Raw genomic sequence first — 17,095 nt, 5'->3', positions numbered from 1 at the left:
CGTCAATGCAAATGTCTCTTTCTGGGACATAGGACCGCTGGAAGTTTTTCAAAATTAATTGATAAATGTCCCAGATTTTTTTCAGCTTCGGAGCCGGATGAGATGTTTCATCAAACTCCTCATTGTTGGCAAAGTGCAAATATCGCATTATAAGGGAAAATTTGTACTCCGACATTATGGTTCCAAAAAAAGGAGTGGCCAATAATTTGTTGGTGGTCCAATACCACTTCTGCAGGGGTTTCCCCACCACTCCCTGCAGAATAATAAGGCCCAGGAATCTCCAGATATCCGCACTGGTAACGGGTTCCCACATCCTGCTCCTGGAAAACCGCCGATGTGCTGCGGTTTGTTGTTGCTGGTACCGGTTGGTCTCCACAACAATTTTTTCGATGACCTCATCGGTCAAAAAAAGCTGCAGATACGCCAAGGGGTTATCCTCCTCAACATCAACTTTGAGACCAGGCGTTCCGGTATACGGGAACCTTGGGGGCGCTACGTGCTCCATACCGCAGTCGATCACGCACCACGTACGCACATCGCTCGGCACATCATCATCACTAAACTCACTTTCGTCGGATGATGAGCTTTCCCATGCATCGCTGTCACTCCACTCTCCGTGCGATTCGGGATCGCTGTCGCTATCGCCCAGCAGGTCATACATCGCTTTTGATGTTGCGGCACGCTTGCTTGAGGCCATGGTCGCTCTGCAATAATCCAGATACAAAGTATGGAAATAATGCAGGAAGTGCAATGGAGAAAGCACTGGGGGGCATAAAAAGGTCACTTTATTATATTTTGGGAATGTAATCCAATAGGATTACAGTGTGTCAGTGTGTTTGGTGTTTATACTTTTTGAATTTGCCGCCGGTTCCACCCCCCGGCGGACGTCACGTCGCCGGAGACGGAAGCCGGGGCTTACAGACGATCGAGAGGAACATCCGCCGCCGGACACCGCTCTCATACATCGCTGGATCCCGGAGAAAAGGTAAGTGAAACCTCCACCAGGATCCAGCGATCTTCCCAGCGCTACCCCGAGTGTGACTCGGGGTTACCGCTTTTGGCTCAAAAATCTTACCCCGAGTCACACTCGGGAATACCGCTAGGAAGGGTAATAAACAGTTGCACAAATATAATATGAAAAAAAAATGCAACTATCCCCTTTTTATTCCATGGGGCCTCTCCTTTCAGAAAATATATGATGTCTCTGGGGTTTATGTAATTTTATTGCAAAAATTAGAATTTTTACATGTATACAACAAAGAAAAAAAAATGATCTGGAGCCAAGCTGGATAATAGCAATACAAACAATAGTTATTTTTGACAATCCAATATAAGATTACTTGAAAAATCTCTTTTCATGTTGTGAGTTCTGCCTGCATGCTAGGTAGGAGGCATGGCCGACAAGCAAACCTAATGGCTGCATAGCACACAATCATTCATACACAGTGACCTATTCAACAGTAACTACTAGACCACTGTGCCAGCTGTCCTGGCAGCAACTAACACAAGGACCTCAGGGAGCATGACATAAAAAAAAACAGAAAAGGAATAAGCAGAAACCATTGAGAGTTTCCCAAGATGGCACAGGATGGCACAGGACCCATAGCACATACGTAGCTCCATCCAGCTCATGGTCCCTCCAGGCAGCAACAATGGCAGTGGCTCAGAAAGACTGGAATCCACACCAGATGGCATTGAACTTCTGGGACTTTCCGCACAAATTGGAGAGTTCTCCCCATGATTCCCCCACATTACAAAGCCCAACAAAGGAAAAACAAGAGAGGGATGAGAATTGCCAGATCCATTTAGCAGAGCACTCTCTGGCTTCCCCTTAAACATAGCACATTCTCTCTTACCCTTTCTGAGAGAACTTCCCAATTACAAAACAATATGTCAAGTTCTAAAGCATATCGGGAAAAAAAACATTCCACTCACAAAAGCATTGAGGAATGAAAAAATGTAGTTGGGATACCCAACTAAAATCACTACCAACAGGCAAGGAAAAACATCATTATCTCCTCCTTAGAATTGGGCATAAAGATTTTCAAAGAATGGGGCACTCTACCAAAGACCACTTACATACAGAGAGATTTAACATTTTCTAGGGCAATGGCATTGATATATGTAAAACATTCAATATGTCAGAATTTGGACCTATCCGAGTATAAAAATGGGTTCACTGTGAGAGTTATGCTAAATTTTAGTTTTATATATATATATATATATATATATATATATATATACAGGCTGTGAGATCCATGCCATAGGATATCGCATGTAGAAGAAATCTTTTGATCAAGTAGGGATTCTAATTGAACATTTTGTCTTAACTGTAAGTATTTTTGCACCTGGGGTGTCCAAACAAGAGAGAATTCCAAATCCTTAGAGGAAATTATCAGTTTGTCTAAGAAATTCACTTTTGCAATCAATAGCCCCTGAGACTGAAACACAACACAAGAACATTCACATGTTGTGAACAAGCATGAACTCCTCGTGTTAAGCGCATCAACAGTGACCCTGTGATGTTTGTCTGGCATGGTTCCAATAAAGAAACTTGAAAAGCATTCATCTTGTTGTGATGTGCTGCCATCCTCTTCTTTTGTACACATCTATACTGCCAATTCCACAAAAACATCCCTTGGTGTCTTGAATCTGAGAATGAATGTTATTGCCTCTAAATAGGATCCAACAAGAAACTAGATCCTTCAGGTGCAAAGCAGACAACAGAGCTCACTCAAGCTCCAATATGTAGTGGAAAAAAAGTCTAATCTGCAGCACCTTGTAGATTTATTAAGAGAGTCAAAACCTATCAAGTTACAACAGTTTTGGATCTGTATAGAGCCTTTATCAGGATTTACAAGCATGTAAATCATAATCCTTATTAAATCCCTTAGGGTAAATATTATCTAGTTGTGAATTCAATTTTACTTCCCTCTGTTTCAATTTGAACTCCCTATTTCCACCTCTCCTCAGCTGTGGCATGTGATCAATTACCATAAATCTAAGCTGGGCTATAGTATGCCCACACTGTTTAACCACATAACGACCGCCCACTGCATTTTTACTGCGGCAGGCAGTCGCTCCTGGGCAAAGTGATGTTATACTATGTCGCTCAGGAGACTCTAGGGGGCGAGTGCTTACCATCGGCCCCGCTCGTTAGCTGGGGAGCCAGTGCGTGTGACTGGCGGCTCCGATGGCCGCCGGCAACTCGCGATCTCCCGCAGCTGAGAGAAGTGATGAAGTGATCACAGAGGCTATGTGATCCTGCTATATAGGATCGCATGTCTCTGTGATTACTTCACAAGCCACGTCCCCTGACAGTTAGAATCACACCCCTAGGGACACATTTAACCCCTTGATCACATGTACTCTTAACACTTTCCCTGCAAGTGTAATTTTTACAGTAACAGTGCATATTTGTAACACTGATTACTGTAGTAATGTCACTGGTACAACCAAAAGTGTCAAAAATGTCACTTAGGGGTCCGATCTGTCCACCGCAATGTTGCAGTCCTGCAAAAGAAGACACAGATTGCCACCATTACTAGTAAAAAAAAAACAATAAAAATGACATAAATCTTTCCCGTAGTTAGTAAATGCAATAACTTTTGCGCAAACCAATAAAAATACGCTTATTGCAAATTTTTTTACCAAAAATATGTAGCAGAAAACAAATTGGCCTAAAATGTAAAAAAATTTTGATTTTTACAATTTTTTTTTTGAGAATTTCATATAAAAAATGTGAAAAATATTGTAATTTTTTCAAAATTGACACTCTTTTTTTGTTTATAGCATAAAAAATAAAAATCACACAGATGATCAAATACCACCAAAATAAAGCTCTATTTGCGGAAAAATTTTGTTTGGGTACAGTGTCGCACGACCGCGCAATTGTCCGTTAAAGTAACGCAGTGCCGAATCGCAAAATAGGGCCTGGTCATTGAGCAGCCAAAACCTCCAGGGCTAAAGTGGTTAAAATGTTTAGCAACTCGCAATTAAAATGGTGGGGAGTTAATAGAGGAGTTGTGCTGGGATATCCTACCCTTGATTTTCTGAGGGGGTCTCCCCCACATATTATAATCCGCATGGACATTTTAAAATAAAAATTACATATGACATGTAAAAAAAAAACCTTTAATGTCAATAGATTTTTCGGACTGTAATCCCGGTATTATGTTTTTTTAAGTATGAATCAAACGCCTTTAAGGACTCCATGTCCCCCCCCCCCCCATATGGCAAATATATCATCATCAATGAATCTATACTAAACAAACCCATGTTGCAAAAATATAGGGTGTTTAAAAATGTACTCAACCATATTCATATATGCATCAGCATAGGTGGGGAGGGGGGGGGGGGGGACATGTGAGCCCATTGCTGCACCTCTCAGCTACAAAAACAAACTCATTATCAAACATAGAAAAAATATTTTCAAGAACAATTCTCAATAAGACAGCAAAAACAAAATTGCATCTGTGCTTTGCTATATATAGAGCACAGGATCATAAAAGTTTCACAGTGGCATACATACCCATCTCATGTTCTATTGATGTACAGTATCTCACAAAAGTGAGTACACCCCTCACATTTTGTAAATATTTTATTATATCTTTTCATGTCACAACACTGAAGAAATTACACTTTGTTACAATGTAAAGTAGTGAGTGTACAGCTTGTATAACAGTGTAAATTCCCTGTCCCCTCAAAATAACTCAACACACACACATTAATGTCTAAACTGCTGGCAACAAAAGTGAGTACACCCCTAAGTTAAAATATCCAAATTGGGCCCAAAGTGTCAATATTTTGTGTGGCCTTCATTATTTTCCAGCACTGCATTAACCCTCTTGGGCATGGAGTTCACCAGAGCTTCACAGGTTGCCACTGGAGTCCTCTTCCACTCCTCCATGACGACATCACAGAGCTGGTGGATGTTAGAGACCTTGCGCTCCTCCACCTTCCGTTTAAGGATGCCCCACAGATGCTCACTAGGGTTTAGGTCTGGAGACATGCTTGGTTAGTCCATCACCTTTACCCTCAGCTTCTTTAGCAAGGCAGTGGTTGTCTTGGAGGTGTGTTTGAGGTCGTTATCATGTTGGAATACTGCCCTGAGGCCCAGTTCAAAAATGGGAGGGGATCATACTCTGCTTCAGTATGTCACAGTGCATGTTGGCATTCATGGTTCCCTCAATGAACTATAGCTCCCCAGTGCCGGCAGCACTCATGCATCCCCAGACCATCACTCCCACCACCCTGCTTGACTATAGGCAAGACACACTTGTCTTTGTACTCCTCACCTGACTGCCACCAAACACGCTTGACACCATCTGAACCAAATAAGTTTATCTTGGTCTCATCAGACCAAAGGACATGGTTCCAGTAATCCATGTCTTTAGTCTGCTTATCTTCAACAGACTGTTTGCAGGCTTTCTTGTGCATCATCTATAGAAGAAGCTTCCTTCTGTGGCGAAAGCCATGAAGACAAATTTGATGCAGTGTGCGGCGTATGGTCCTATCACTGACATGCTGACCCCCTACCCCTTCAACCTCTGCAGCAATGCTGGTAGCACTCATACATCAATTTCCCAAAGACAACCTCTGGATATGATGCTGAGCATGTGCACTCAACTCCTTTGGTTGACTATGGCTAGGCCTGTTCTGAGTGGAACCTGTCCCAGTAAACCACTGTATGGTCTTGGCCACCATGCTTAAGCTCAGTTTCAGGGTCTTGGCAATCTTCTTATAGCCTAGGCCATCTTTATGTAGAGCAACATTTCTTTTTTTCAGATCCTCAGAGAGTTCTTTGCCATGAGGTGTCATGTTGAACTTCAAGTGACCAGTATGAGAGTGAGAGCGATAACACTAAATTTAACACACCTGCTCCCCATTCACACTTGAGACCTTGTAACAATAAGGAGTCACATGACACTGGGGAGGGGGAAATGGTTAATTGAGTCCAATTTGGACATTTTAACTTAGGGGTGTACTCACTTTTGTTGCCATTTGGACATTAATGTCTGTGTGTTGAGTTATTTCTAGGAGACAGCAAATTTACACTGTTATACAAACTGTACACTCACTACTTTACATTGTAGCAAAGTGTTTTCAGTATTGTCACATAAATAGATATAATAAAATCTTTACAAAAATGTGAGGGGTGTACTCACTTTAGTGAGATACTGTATATAGGCTCGCTGCATCCCAGGTAACTAGAACAGAATATTGAGGTAATGTCTGGCATGGATTGAGAGGGACCCCCATGCTGGTTTTTGTTTTTTTGTCAGCTCTTTTGTGTACATTCTGCTGTCAGCGTGAAATTCCCCACTGGCAGCAGTGGAGGGGTGACTCATCATTATTAGGATGCATGTGGGTTCCAGCTCCTTAACAACCAATGACTCATCCCTGCTGACTGACAGCAAGGATGAGTCTCAGTAGTAAAACACACTTTTAAAACTTATCACAAATGCATAAAATTGCACTGCAGCGGCACTGAATTGCATTAAAATTGCATTAAAAATGGATTGAAATCGCACTCCACTAGTGTGCACCTAGCCTTCTACAGTACACGTGGAAAGCAAAAGTAAAAAAGGATTAAAAAAAAAAAAAATTGCTGAATATTTTCAGAGTAATTGGCTGTACATTCAGATCTTGTGGCCAGAGTGACCTTGTCGTTTTTGCCGTAAGCACCGTTGCAAATTTGGCAGAAACTAACTGAATTGTTGAAACTGACTCATCTGTGTATTGAATCACATATTCTAATTTGTTCTAACAAGGAATTACCTTCAAAATGGAATGGTGCATGTGATGTGCAGCTTCACCTGAAATGTAAGACAAATAGAGAACAAATGGGTGCATTCACATGGACGATTAGGAAGATGAGAATAGCAGCCATTACAGTGTTTTCCTAATCACAGCTATACACAGCCAATATCGGTGGATGTCTTCTTTCATACTATGTGAATAGCTGTGATAAGCTTTGTATACGTAGTTGTTAGGTGTGTTTGGGAGAATATGTGAGAGCTGCGTCCATGTTTTTTGCAGCTAATCGCAAATAATCGCATATAATCACAAATAATAATATCTGCAAGTAGCTGCAGTTAGGTTTGATGCAAATAATTGCAAAATACGAAGACATTCCTGTGCGTTTCCACACAGGGGTCACAGTATTTTTTTTGCAAACTTCCTGTTAGAGATCATGGGTCAGTATCTTCTTGCTGCACAAAAATTTGTGCATAATGCAGCATGTCAGCATGGTATTTGTTGCATTTTTCACATCAAGTTCCATTGAAGATAGAAGAACGGGCCACTTTGTGGAGCAAAACAAAAAAAATGCATTCCACCATTCACTGAGCAGTGCTAAGTCTGTAATTAAAAATGTGTTTCTGGCTGTCCAGTCTATGCCTTGATAAATAAGTATGGCTTTAGCAGACCGGTTGAAAGCCCAAAGGCCTCATCTGCCACGATCACTAGAGGTGTTCAGATTTGAAAGCTTTCCACAAAATAAGACATGTCATGTGCATTATTGTTGATATAGTGGACACACCCAAGTGAAAGAAATGATGTAGTAGAAAAGCTGTCACCGGTGGCAAAATATCTGTGAACTGGAAAAAAGATAGTTAAAACATTAACTGTCGCATTAGACACTATTCCCACTAGAGGTTGTAAATCAGTATAGGTTATATTGAATATAATTACAAAGATATATTTATATACAGTATATACACATAAATTATGGTGTCTCATGCACAAGTTAACTAACTAAAAGTTAAATAAATTCTCTTTCACATATTTGTATTTTCTTGGGTCAGCCTATAGACAGGTTACTATTGTATGCTGTTATTATGTTGGTATTTTCTTGTGTTTGCGTATGTTTTTGTAATTCTGGTGTAATATGACCTTAAATGTTCTGGCTGATTGCCATAGGGGTTGGGTCATGTGTGACTTCTTCCTCTGCACATGTGTCATATCCTGTCTGTTTGGAATATATATATATATATATATATATATATATATATATATATATATATATATATATATACTGTACTTGCAGAGGACTGACCCCAAAGGAGGGCTCTGACGTAGAAAAAGTCAGTGAGAACAAAGTGAAGTAATGTAAATTTCCTGCATTTTTTTCTCTTTCCCTTCAAAAGGCCCATCTTGGGGGATCTACGTGGACTTTGCAATGGACTTTATGCTAATGGGCTAATTCCATCTTAGGAATGAGTCACTATGTTCTTTTGCACCTGTTCTATGTAAAACCACCAGGAAAAATTTACCAGTTCAGCAGCACAGCCAAACCACCTCAACCAAATTGCATAACCACTGTAAATGTATGTGAAGAATTATGTAAAATGTACATGTAAACCTCAAGTTTGTCAGTAAAAGAAGGGAAGGGAAGAAGTGGTCAGTGTCATTTACTGAAAGACATGTTTAAGTCAAGCACAGATGTAACCTTGGTGTATCAAAAGAACATTAACTTTGGGGATATAAAGCCATGCAAACCTTTGGGATAGTAATGGTAAGGATTTTCGCGCTAAATGTGATTGATGTGAGTATAATGGTGTTTGGTGATCAATAAGAAAGCAGCACACATAGGACTCATAGAAAAAATCCCTGAGATACAAAGATTGTAATATGTGTAGCGCTAACAAAACATATCTATGAATACTATATATTAGGTAAGTTGATGCATTAGCAATCGTGATACAAAATATAATCCGAAAAGTCCAAGTGAAATAAAATATGTGTAAATGTCCAACATAAATTGTGAAAAAATATATTAAATATACGTCCAAGACAAATCGTGAAATCCACAAATCTATAGTGCCAAAAAATCCAAAAAAAAGGGGAATCACAGGTCTTGGCAGGTAGGTCTCTGAATCAAGGATGAAATGATAAAGAGTAGGAAATCACACCAAAGGTTCACCAAGTAAGCAGATTCAAGCTTCCCAGAATGCATGGGTCACCCAAATTAATGGATAGACCTAAATGAGTTTGATATAGTAGAAAAATTCCTCCCGATGTCTCTCCTGTAATATACAGATAGATACTCAGCAATAAAGCAGCAGACGGTGTCATAAATAAAGGAAGAATAACGGAGACATAGTGTAATACTGTATATAGCAATGTATAGGAGGTATCAACCACATGTGTAAAAAAACTAATTATAAAGGTGCCGAGGAAAGCCGAGGAAACCAAAAGTCTCAGCAGGTAAGTCCCAGAAAATGAAAAAAAATTATTGGGATAAGCATTCTTGTACTGCTGCAGATCAGTTGTTTCAGGTTAACCCTTGTGGTCAGGGCCTGGACAAGGGCTGGGCATTGTGGTATCATGAGAGGTGGGGGGTGGGGGGGCACCACTAGGCAGAGATGTATAGTAACTAAGTAGAAATACTTCACTACTGTACTTAAGTACCGAAAGGCGGTATCTGTACTTTCCTGGAGTAGAATTTTTTTCTCCTACTTCCACATTTACTTCACTACATTTTTTCAATGATTTCAATACTTCTACTCCGATATTTTTTTTTTGTGCTGCATAGAACAGTAGATGGCAGGTTTCATGAAGCTCAAAACATGTGTATTACGAAAATAAATGCTACTGTATGTATGAATAACAGCTGCATTTGAAATAATAAAAAACAATATGATGTTCAAACTTTTGACTTCTTTCTTTAATAACTACATAACACAGTACTTGTACTTTTACTTTCAGTACTTGAGTAGCAATTTTTTTTCAAAACTACTGGTACTTTTACTTTCAGTACTTGAGTAGCAAAATTTTTAAAAAACTACTTGCAATACTTAAGTACAAAAAATGTTGAATACTTTAGTACTTCTACTCAAGTCACTTTTTGATCGAGCACTTCCACTTCTACTCAAGTCACTTTTTGATCGAGCACTTGTACTTTTACTCAAGTATGGGTTTCGAGTACTTTATACAACTCTGCCACTAGGAGATCAAGGATATTTGTGTTGGGAAGAGGAATTTGGGGGGCAGCAGGGGGGAAGAATTGTTATAGCAAGGGAAATTTGGGTGTGTGTGCTAGGAGTGGTGATTCAGGAGGGTTTGTGTTGGGAGGGGAGAAGAAGATTTGTGCTAGGAGAGTCAATTTGGGGGGTTTGTGCTAGAAGTGGTGATATGGTGGGGGGGGGGGGTGTGCTAGAAGGAGATGTTTCTATTTTCTCAGGGGGGGGGTGTACTAGTAGGGATGATTGGGGGTGTTTGTGATAAGAAGGAGGATGGGGGGGGATTTCTTTGCTAGGAGGGGGATTTGGAGTAGTGGGGAAAATTTGAGGGGTGGAGGGTTTCTGCTAGAAGGGGGTGATTTTTTTTTTTCTTGGTGGTGATGAGGTGGCATTGTGCTGGTGGGATTTGGGGGATGGAGGGGGCAGATATTTGTGGTGACAGAAGAGATTTCAGCAGGAGAGTGGATTTCTGTGTGGAGGAGGGGGGATTTATGCCTGGGGGGTAATCATGCAGATTATTCCCAATTTATTTGGAGGGGAGGATCATTTTTGCTCACACATAATGTTCATACACCTTGGGGGGGGGGGCATTGTGGCATGTCCGGCCTGGGCTGTAGGTGACCTTGTTCCGGCAAAGCTTATTGTTTGAGTGAACACAAATGTAACTTTCAAGGTTGGGACACATTATACAAGAAAGGGTTGCCAATGAACAATGGAAGGAAGAGCAGTAGAAAGGAATCACATGCTGCAAGGCATCCTGGGAAGATAAAAACAAGCATTATCACACCTAAACGGATTTAATCAAATGTAATTCACATTAATTTAGTAGAATGTGCACCTCTCTGTGGCTACTTGTACTTTTCCTGGTCTGAACAATGTAAAAAATGTCAAAAAGTTGGCAAAACAACAACTAAAAGCTAATAGTCCATATGAATGTGCCATAAAATGGCTGAATTACTGTTAAATCACACACACACACACACACACAGATGGTCAAGTTGGCAGATATAAGGTGATAAAGAGGAAACTTCAGAAGGTGGTTTTAACAAGGAACAGTTGCAGCATCATATGGGCACAGATTCAAAATTATCTAGAGCACGGTTGCCTCTAGCATTTCATTTTTAACATTGCGCTGGGTCTTTTTTACCTAAAGTGATATTAAATACACACTGTTTAATTTTCATTGTCCCTTCTTTTTCCAAATTGACTTACAGCTGTCACATGACCAAGCAGGAGGAGCTTCTAGTCCTCTGCTGCTGATCACATGTTCAAAAACAAATAAAAAAGCCTTTGGGATACGGAGTAACACTAAATAATTAATATCAATAGACAGTTTTTAAATTGTCATACAAATAAATATTTGAAATCAAGTCTTTTTTTTTTCTGGCAATAACATGGTGTGGGCAGATTTCTGCCCATCACAGGCTGTGTCCTAAAATAACAGGAAGGAGAAGACTCTATTAATCTACGTGTAATATCTCATCCCCATTGTGTTTAACTGGTTAATGGGCGTGGAGGAGGAGGAGGGAAGGAGTGGACTGTTATTTACCACTGTATAAATGCCAACATGTGTGACTCTATTCACATGGACTGCTCAGATGTAATCGGGAGGAAATGCTCAGCATAGAAATTGGGGACATGAACAGAAGGTGGAGATAGAGTGCAGCAGGATCAACCAGCTTTTTTGTAGAATACAGAAAAAAATCTAGTAGTGACTGAGTGAGTATGAACATGTAATACAGCATTTACTGGTGTGGGTTTAGTGACACTTTGCAAATGCCAATCCCTTTTACACCCCTCTCTAACTAAGAATTGGCATTAACACAAAAAAAAAAAAAAAAAGTAAATGTGATTCTGTTTTTGAATTTTTTATTATTGTCTCTGAGATGCTGGTGTTATATCTTTTACTTGGATGGTATAAGTTGCATTAGTAAATACAGCTGGATAAAACAAAAACTATGTCTGTCTTCATTTCAGGCTGGAAAGCATCAAAATTTGATTGTTTTAAAGGAAGGGGGTGGGGGAGGGTGATACATTGTAAATCTTTCAAATGTAATTTATTAGAAACCTGTTGAAATACCTAGATAGAAGTAAAAACAAGATACTAGGCAAGATACTGATCTTAGAAAGTTGGGTAAAATTCTCTTCACTTCTAATGCGTTTCAAATAGACTATATTTCCTCCTCAGAAGAACAAGAATCTGTAAGAGACTCAAGTAAACATGGTAAACATATGGCCAACATCACTAGTGTGCTGAAAAGCCACTTGGCAAACCCTCCAGGGAAAGTCCAAGGAGTGCTTCCCTCAGCAGGACCCAAGGCCCTACTTTTATATGGGTATTGCTTGGGATAGTACAAGATTTATTTAAAATGATGACAACCCACAATTCAAATAATGGCCAGATCCCAAAGAGCCTGTTGAGTGGTTGGAAAATCAACAGGGAAAAAATTACTCACAGCAGCACCCAGCCCACAGTCCAAAATGATATTTCCCTGGGGAGATTTGCCGGGTGGGTTTTCAGTACAGCAATCATGTAGGCCAAATGTTTACCATAATTACTTGGGTCTTTTACAGATTCTTGTTCCCCTGAGGAAGAAATATAGTCTATTCGAAACATGTTATTGTTAAAGCTTAAGCTGTAAAATCCTAAGGGCATCCCAGGTCACTATTTAAATTATTATTATTATTATTATTATTATTATTATTTTCCCAATGCCCTAATGTTTTCAGGACCCTTGAGTAGGGGGAAGCAAACTCAGGAATAAGTGGAGAAGAATGAGTTGCCCAACACTAATTTTTGATGTTACCCCCTATTCTGTAGGCAGAAAATATAACCAGGAAAGGAGAAAAAAGGAAAAAGCATTCTTTACTTCCTCGCCATTGCCATTCCTTGCTGTTGCTACTGCTGTGTAGGGGTATGGTTCTGGCTTGCTGATATCATGGGTTTGAGATGATGCCTATGAGTTTGAGATTAACAACCCAGCAATTTTTTGTGCAGGTTCAGCCAGGGGATTTTTTAAATTATAATGGACTTCATGGCCCATGAACTATGGCCCGCAGGCTTGGAGGGGCCAATAAGAGGGCTTCTGGATAAGCCAGCCCAATCACTATTAAAAGGGTGCACTGCCATAGTGTGAGTATATTTGAAGCTGTTGCAGAAAAATGATAAGGACATTTAGGAAACTGTACTTTCATTCGGATTGCTAGCTCTCTGATCAATCAACTCACTTTGCTTGCCTTTTCTGTCCTTTTTATTTATTTTTTATTTAATTTTGTGGATCATTTGATGTTTGTTCCATATTTAGAGGGCCCTTTTTTGAGCTAAACTGCTTCCCTTTTCAGTCTTTGTTTCTTTATTTTTTTATTTTTTAAGTTTAGGCCCTATTTACACATAGCAATTTAGAATTGCGGGCAGAATCAGTGCAATTCTGCCCACAATTCCAAATCGTGCTTAAATCATGGCATATCGTTCAACGCGCATTTTGGTGTCATTCATTCTCAATGGCACCCTAAACGTGGTGCAATTTTACAGCGATTGTCACTCATCAAAATGCAAAAGAATTGGAACCTGGTTCAGTGCCAACATTTGTTTCCTGAGATTCTTTTCTACTACAAACTCTCATAGGGCAGTATGGGTGACATGTGGAAACGCGCAAATCACTGAAAAATAATTGCAAGCAAAAACACATGTTCCCACTATGCAAAATGTCAATGGAGCCTTAGAGTGCCTAAAGTGAATATAAAGTCTTGTTTTTTTCAATTAAAATAACAAGCATGTTATACTTACCTCCTCTGTGCAGTGGTTTTGCACAGAGCAGCTCAGATCCTCCTCTTCTCGGGTCCCTCTTTGGCTCTCCTGGCCCCTCCCTCCTGTTGAGTGCCCCCACAGCAAGCAGTTTTCTATGGGGGCACTTGGGCCAAGCTGCAGCTCTGTGTATCCATTCAGACACAGAGCTACTGTTCGGCCCTGCCCCCTCTCGCTACTGATTGGCTAACAGAGTTTGATTGACAGCAGTGAGAGCCAATGGCGCAGCTGCTGTCTTAGCCAATCAGGAGAGAGAGTCACAGATGGTTGAGGCACTCGGGACATCACTGGATAGAGAGAGGGGGCACAGGTAAGCATTAGGGGGGCTGAGGGGAGCTGCTGCACACATAAAGCTTTTTATCTTAATGCATGGTATGCATTTAGATAAAAAAACTTCTGACTTTACAACCTTTTTAAAGCAGAGCATTCACTTGTTACTATACATCTGTTATTTAAGCTCCCTTTTAGTTGCCACACCTTGGTGCTTTACATAAAAGGAAAAAAGAACTAAGTGCAAGAACATCGTGTGCCTAAACCACCTCAGATTATATTACTAATTTTCAATGCACCACCCTATCCCCATAGATACAGTAGTTAGGCAAATACCAGTTAGACTTATTATCCCCAATTAGAATAGTCTTGCTGCTGAGCAGTTTTGCACAGCTGTAACCTCTGCAGTATTCTACGTAAAGCTCCTGTTAGTGATTATTGTCTCTAGTACATTTGGGTCTAGCCAACTTGCTGACCAGGCCTTTTTCCGACACTGTTTGTTTACTAGTAAAAATCTGTATTTTTTGCTAGAAAAATTATTTGAACCCCCAAACTTTATATATTTTTTAGCAGAGGCCCTAGAGAATAAAATGGCAGTCATTGTGCAGTCATGTTAGAACTGGAAGGGGCCATCCCCAAACTGTTCCCACAAAGTTAGGAGCATGAAATTGTCCAAAATATCTTGGTATGCTGACGCCTTAAGATCTCCCTTAACTGGAACTAAGAGGCCAAGCCCAACCCTTGAAAAACAACCCCACACCAAATGATTTGGACCAGTGCACAAAGCAAGGTTCATAAAAACATTAATGAGTGAGTTTGGAGTGTAGGAACTTGACTGACCTGCAACCCAACCTGATAGAAAACCTTTGGGATGAATTAGAGAGGAGACCTCGAGCCAGGCCTTCTTTCCAACATCAGTGCCTGACCACACAAATGCTCTTCTGGAAGAATGGCCACACATTCCCATAGACACACCCCTAAACCTTGTGGACTGCCTTCTCAGAAGAGTTGAAGCTGTTATAGCTGTAAAGGGTGGGCCAACTCAATATTGAACTCTACAAAGACTGGGATGCCATTAAAGTTCAAAGGCCGGCATCCTAGTGTTAAAGGCGGGCATCCCAATATTTTTAACAATATGGTGTATTTTGGCTATGTCCTAAAAATAAAAAAAACTACTGCAACAAAATCTATTCACTCCATGGTTTTCATGGACAGTGTTACAGAAATTTAAATCTTGTAAAGAAACAAATATGAAGGGATTGAGACACAAAGTATAAAGTTGAAAAATTAGTCCTTAACCTGAAAGCTTACTCATATTGAACTCTTACCTTATCCTACCCATTAAAATCCTATCCCAGAATCAAACCACCTGGATCCCCTCATTATTACCTCTCTATTCTGCCCCAACCTTCTATATTATATCTCATAAAGTTCCCCCTAGAGGTCTATAAGCACCCTGCAAACAGACACAGTGATGATAACAGCAAGAGGTGAGCCAAAGGGGGTACATTATAGAGGCCCAAGATTGGTTAAGCAACGCATTTACTCATAATACTATAAATATATAAAATAAAAAAAATGCAATGTACAACGCACAGTTTAGCTGAATTTATCACCACTATCTTATCAGTAGTGATGTGTAGATAGAAGACTGTAAGCTTCAATAGAAACAGCAAGATTACTGCAGGATGTGAATGATTGGGACAGGGCTTGGCATTTGCACTGCTTACAACCCAGAGGTCAGACATGCCTCTTCCACTGGCTCTTAATTCTTGATGAGAGCTTGAAAGAAAAAGCAGAACTTGAAAGAAATTGGCCAGCATCAGGACAATTTGATGAAAAAGCATGTATTGCTGCTACCTGAAAAGGACCTTTTTATTAAATTTAACTGGATCAGATTCCTATGCTGCTGCTTTATGAAAGCCAAAATCTTTTACAACTGTTAAAGAATGAAATCAATTACACAGGCAAAAATGCACTGCCACTGTACGCTATCGCTGCTATTGTCTGTGACACCTGTACTATATTATAACACCACATACAGCTTTATGGCATCCCCCTAGCAAGGTCTTTAAAGGGTTTGTTTATTTTCAACATTGCCCTTGAAGACACTAAAAAAAAGATCTTCTTCCTACTGTATGACAATTACATTTTTTTTTTTGCATTGATATGTCTCCCATGGCAGTGCCTAGTTTTCCATAGTTTTTTTTCTGGACAGTAGTTTACCTATTAGCCATACAAATTTACAAAATAACCAAGATTTGCCCTCTCAACACTTCAGTGGGATTTATCCCTAACCACTTGCAGACCGTATACTGTATATATACGTCCACAGAGTGGCTCTCCCAGGCAAAACCACGTATCGGTACGTCAGTTGCCTGGGAGGAGCTAGGCGGCGTGCTCCCGCCCCCGATCGTCAGCGGGGAAGCTGGTGCGTGTGTCAAGCGGCTCCAATTGCCGCCGGACACTCACGATCTCTCCCCGCTGAGAGGAAAGGATGGACGGCTGATGTAAACACAGTGTCCGTCCTTCTGCCTGCAATGATCACAGAGGCTATATGATCCTGCTATGTAGGATCGCTTTTCTTTGTGATCATTTCAAAAGCTTAACCCCCGACAGTTAGAATCACTTCCCTAGGGTCACATTTAACCCATTGATCACCAACAGTAATAACCCCTTCCCTGCCAGTGTCATTATTACAGTAACAGTGTATATTTTGAGCACTGATTGTGTAGTAATGTCACTGGTTCCCCAAAAAGTGTCAAAAATGTCAGTTAGGGGTCCAATCTGACTGCTGCAATGTCGCAGTCCTGAAAAAAAATAGCAGATTGCCGCCATTACTAGTAAAAAAAAAAAAAAAATGACATCTTTCCCGTAGTTAGTAGATGCAATAACTTTTGCGCAAACCAATCAAAATACGCTTATTGCGATTTTTTACCAAAAATATGTAGCAGAAAAAAAATTGGCCTAAAATGTTAAATAATTTTGACTTTTACATTTTGGGGGGGGGGGGGGGGGAATGTCATATAGCAGAATGTGAGAATTTTTTTTTTTT

This window comes from Pelophylax lessonae, assembly GCF_965119305.1.
Source record: "Pelophylax lessonae genome assembly, chromosome: 2".
In the NCBI taxonomy this organism is placed as follows: Eukaryota; Metazoa; Chordata; class Amphibia; order Anura; family Ranidae; genus Pelophylax; species Pelophylax lessonae.
Note: the sequence above shows the minus strand (reverse complement) of the source record.